At 41.3% G+C, this 5,624-nt stretch overlaps 1 non-coding gene across 1 annotated transcript; it reads left to right on the top strand.

Annotated features, from left to right (window-relative positions):
• The first annotated feature begins 1,047 nt into the window (after positions 1 to 1,047).
• Positions 1,048 to 1,118, top strand: trnag-ccc (transfer RNA glycine (anticodon CCC)). The gene has a single exon. It is a non-coding gene; the product is annotated as a tRNA-Gly (tRNA).
• Positions 1,119 to 5,624: the final 4,506 nt, after the last annotated feature.

Below are 5,624 nucleotides of genomic sequence, written 5' to 3'. Positions count from 1 at the left end.
TTCTACAACATTCAACCACTACATGTAGGTGGCAGACTCTTCAACTACTTCTAAAGTAACAGATACAAACACTCATTCATCCTCACAACCATTACCTTGTTGAACTTTTGCCAACTGGAATATTGAGGCCTACTCATAGGATAATGTCCATATTGTCCTTCTGTCCTTCTCTTTTGTCCCTTTATCGCTGGTCATATCTATCTTCATGATGATCTTTGAGTAGTTGTTGCCCCTGTCGGTTATTTTTTGATGTGTTTTGATCCTGATTATAATGCACCCTTACTTTCATGTAGGGCGATGACAGGTTAGTGATCAAGTTTGTTGTTGTTGCTGCATGATAATGCTTGTGTGTATTAATGCAGTGCTGCTGAGTCTGTGTTTCCCTGACTAATGTGTTGATGTTTGTTTAATGTTGAACCCTATGCAGCAAAACCAACTGCCCTACGGGGATGAATAACGTTGATAGAGATCCAAGGGGTTCATTTAAATGATAATGAACATTCCCAGTGGCGGAACATTATGCAGGTCCTTTGTTTTATTAAAAGTACTAATAACAGTCTCCTCCACTAGAGTAAAAGTCCTACATTTTAGATGTTATTTCACTCAAAGTGTGGAAGTATTATCAGCAAGATGTAGTTAAAGTACTGAAAGTAACAGTTATTGCACAGTTACATTTTCCCAATTATACTTATATATTATATAATATAGTCTATGATTTGTCTGGATTATTATTACTGTTGCATCAATATCCATCTGGTAATATAAACATAATTAAGTAAATAAATAAGTAATATAAATATGGTAATTGCATATTCGTATATATCTGACATCTGACTTCCTAATGCAACCATTTTGTCACTTGTTGAATCAACCAGATAAGAATATTGTTTTAATCCATAGTAGGTATGAGGTACTTTTATCCTGTACATATGTTTGAAATAAAAATGTTTGCACAGAAGCTTAAGCCTTATTAAATTACAGCATGCCCAAGAACGTCAACAACCCCCACCCGCAGAGTTTAAAACAAATGGGTCCCTTTATTCACTAGCGCCGCTAGTGTAGTGGTATCATGCAAGATTCCCATTCTTGCGACCCGAGTTCGATTCCCGGGCGGTGCACATTTTGAAAAACAGCTTCGTCCACCAGGCTGTCAGGAAGCCGAACTCTCTTCCATCTATCTATCTATCTATCTATCTGTCAGAAGTACGTATTCTCCAGTTTATCCAACGAATTGACATGTTTTTAAATCTGTGTTGTGTTGTGTAAATCGTGTTTTGTTCGAAAGCTGTTACCGTTCATGATGTTCGCGGGTCAATTTTGACCCATGATTTATCTCAGTCCAAAACACAACAAAAAAATGACTATCATCCAATATTGTTTTAATGACATCATAACTAACTTATTATGCATTCATAACCGAACAATCCCGTTGTAATGTTATTTTATGGCCCCACCACATATTGCACACGTGCACACATGCATGTGTGTGTTCAGGTTCAAGTGTTAGTGTACATATTCTTTGAGAAAGGTGGAGTTCCCGTGGGGGGAGGGGGCCAGAGGGAGGGGAGACCAGGTCATGTTGCGAACAATTATGTTCACAGTGGATGAATGAGGGGGGCTGGGGTCGTGTCTAGTCAAAGATGATCTTGATCATGAAGCCTTGTTCCGATAAAAAAAAACTAGAGCGTAGTTATTATATAATTTTAACTTGAAATGGGTCACGGGAGACCCGAACACAACCTAAGGAGTACGAAAACAGTATGTAGCTTTCTGATGTAGTGAAATAGAATTGTAAACTAAGTTACATAACACAACACCTGTACTAGCGACCGGAAGTCCAAAAATAAAACCGGAAATTGACCAACGAGAAAAAGTGCGCACCTTTGAAATCTTTGTCAAACGTCACGTGTTCAAAGCGATGGATTGATCACATCCATCCATCGATCAGTAACTTCCTGCTACTGCAGGCCCGAACAGTGCGTAGCAATGACAGATTAAGGGAAGTTACTATGCACTTTTTCGACTTAAGGATACAATATTAGAAACGAAATTCGGATGACAAAATAAATGGGGAAGTCTTTCAGGGTTGCACCTGTGGATTTCTGGAACTTTGTTTGGAAAGCAGCTCCTTAAAATGACTGACTAAGAAGATGAGCTGAGCCTGGTTGGATGATTGAGAACATGTCGACCATAACATCAAAACCTAGTGGGAAAATATCCTTTATGATGTGGTTTTTGGACACTTTGCCACCATGAAGAACTGTGGGTCTTCAACAGGTGAGTGTAACAACATCCTCTCCTCTCTGCTCTGTTTTCTTTGGTTATAAGAATATTAAAACCCATAATAATGAATATATGCTTTCATTTTGACTGGATGAGGGTTATTTGGTGCAAAGGTGGGAAGTAACTGATTTACTCAAGTGCTGTACTTCCATGTTATGCAACTTTGTACTTCTATTCAATTCAGAGGTTAATGGTGTACTTTCCCTCCACTACATGTATTTAATCCCTTTAGTTACTTCACAGATGTGGATGAATGATGTGAAATATAATCAAGTGTTAAATCAGACTTTAGTTCCACCTGGAGTAAATCCACCAGCTACCCTGCAGTATACAAAGTCATTCAAACTAGCTGCACCTTTACCAGCTTTGAGAACACTTTCATGATCAATCATTATAAAACATATCATATATATTATTCTGAAATGGACCAATCTGCACAATGACTACTTTTACTGTCGCTACTTTCACTATATTTTGATGAGAATACTTTTCTACTTTCACTTGAGGAACATTTTGAATGCAGGTATTTAACAATACAATACAAAGTTAAGAGGATACAGTTTGACAGAGAAAACGTGGCCTTAATAAGGTAAGGAAAAGGAGGTCAATTAATAAAATAAATACAACATAAGACAAACAAATTGTTTGATAACATTATGCTTTCCAGTCTGAAATACAAAAATGCTATGTTTAAGGATTTTGTAAGATTAGGTTTTTATGTAATTACATGACGAACTTAACTTAAACATTTAGTGTTACATTTTACATCATGACTCCTATTGCTTCCCATGGGAACAAAGTGAAAGGTGCGTTCAAGGCACGCTGTGTAACCAGCAGATGGCAGCACTTCACTGAGCAGTGAGGAGGAACAAAGGTCTCTTTGACAGTGAGAGAGCATGAGGTCCTGAGGAGAGCATCATCTCTGCTCCTTATGTCTTATATTCCTCTTAGAAAATCACACACTTAACTTCGTGAGAAGTTAGTTCTCTAAAACTTCAGGAATGAAATAGACACTGTAACACACAAGGAAGTGGGATTTTCCGAATAATCTATAAACCGAGATTTAGAAAGAAGGTGCAGACTGTTTTGGATCTACTTTTTCTCAAAACAAAGCGCCGTCAGCATCAGGGGGGAGACCCGAACCCCAAGAGCAGCTTCTCTTTGTCTCCCAGTCTCACCTCCTCCACTTGGAACACGACAACAGCATGGCAAGACCTGAAAGGCGTCACGTGACTCTGCATATTTCAGCTGTGGCAAGATAACCACGCAACGAGAGAGAGAGAGAGTAGGGGGAGAGAGAGAGAGAAAGGGGGAGAGTTGAGGAGGAGCTTGCAGCGATAAGATTCCCTCCACGCTCCTCCAGCATTACAAACTCTCAGTGTATCCATCCTCCTCACCTCTCCTCTCCGCAGCGCACTTTGCTTTTTCGCGGACGCACACTTTGGTTTTAATTACTCCTCCTCCCCTTTCACCCCCCGTGGGAAGGTGCACAGGTGCATCCCACTGTTGTTACTCGCTCCCTGCTCGGTTGATTATGGTCACAACCCCCGCGGTGCCAAGGTGGAGTCACCGCGCGTTTCTCGGATCGGTGCGCTTCTCCAGGGGCTGGGATGCGCACCGGGCACCTCTCGCTTCCTGCCTAATTTCGGGTCCGGACAGGAGTCCAGTTCTGCCCCGGGGCGCCGAGGCAGGAGGAGCCAGTCCACCCGGAGCAGGATGCCGGTGATGAGAGGGCTGCTGGCCCCGCAGAACACCTTCCTGGACACTATCGCCACGCGCTTCGATGGCACCCGTGAGTAAACAAAAACGAGCAGTTTTTCTCTTCTGGTGATCTGTTCTAAACCAGACACAGAGACTGGATATCGACCTGTTTTCTCAAAAAGGAAAAAAAAACTCACTATATGGAATACTACACTTAAATCTAGGAATGATACAGGAAGTTTAAAACTTCAAGACAATTTCAGTCTGCATATATTTAATTAGTTTATTCACATCCACATGTTTTCAAAGTGAGTCTTAGAGGACTTAATGTGCACCTTTCTGCACACGAGTAGGTGAATCCATGCTTTAAAAGGATGAAATCACAATGGAAAATATTATTATACAAATGCATCATATGATAGTGTGCAAGTCCTTCTGCTTCTGTAGCCACTGATGGATGATGTCTTCAGTAGATGCATGCTATTGAAGTTGTTGGTGCTACCTGTCTGCATAACACGAGGTTAATCCATGCTTCCATAACAAGAAAGCAAATTGTTTATTGAATAAGTTCTACAAATGCATCATATGCTAGTGTGCATCACAGTATTCTGGTGTTCTGCTGTGTTGCACTGATGGCAGTGTAATGATGCATGCACACATGTTTTCTCTAAGGTGATTTTACCAGCTCATACTTATACAGTTTGTGTATACGTGTGAGACTTCCTTCCTGGTTCTTTGTGCACCTTTTGTGGCCATTGTGTTTATTTTGCACACATCACACTTCACTTTGTATCATCACCTATAATGCTGCAGCTCAAACTCAAAGCTTCTTTTACCTAATTCCCCACATGAGTTGTGTTCTGATCTCCATTATATGTGAAGCAATATCAGTTGAAAAGAAGCTGGACAAAGAGAGGGAGACTGTCCCTCTTCTCTTCTTTGGCAAGTGTGTGTTGTGAGCAGATGCGATGAGCAGCCCTGTGTGTTTGGACCCATGCTGGGTGGGTGGGCGTGTGAGAGATGCTTTATTGCAGTTGGTCTTTGCATCTGCGTTGAATATTCAGAGTGACAGAAGTGTGTGTGTCCAGAGTCTTTTCTAACACCGTTCTGTGTGACAGACAGATGATGGAACAGATTATCACAACAGGCGGCTAGAGAGTCGCTCTTGAGGTTTTTTCAAGTCCTTTACCAACTACACTGACAGTGCCTCTTGCTTTTGCCATTTAAATAATCCGACCTTATAAAAGCAAAGTGAGTTGTTAATGCCGTCTTCAAACAGACATGAAAAGCATCTGCTGTGTTTTCACTCTCATCTCTGCTCCCATGTGCCATACACAAGAAAGACTCTATAAAGCTCTCAAACACTGTAATCATCATGTAGTCTGAATTATTCAGGAGAAACGCTTGCAGATCCATCCGCCCCCTGTGCACATGTGTTCCCCCACACAGCCCTTATCATGGGAATGATCATGAAGTGGTCTGAGCCGGGCTATTTCTCTTCTGAGCGTCTAAAACACAGCCTGGCTCGGGCTCTTCCAGAGGTGCCGATAATTACAAATCTCCCCAGTTCATGTGCAGTCATTATAATGAACTCGCATGGATGTCAAGAATTCATCGTAGCCTTTCTGCTTGTCAAAGTG

This window comes from Notothenia coriiceps, unplaced genomic scaffold (assembly GCF_000735185.1).
Source record: "Notothenia coriiceps isolate Sejong01 unplaced genomic scaffold, NC01 NC01_scaffold00020387, whole genome shotgun sequence".
NCBI classification, from domain to species: Eukaryota; Metazoa; Chordata; class Actinopteri; order Perciformes; family Nototheniidae; genus Notothenia; species Notothenia coriiceps.
Note: the sequence above shows the minus strand (reverse complement) of the source record. Positions and strands in the feature narration are given on the sequence as shown.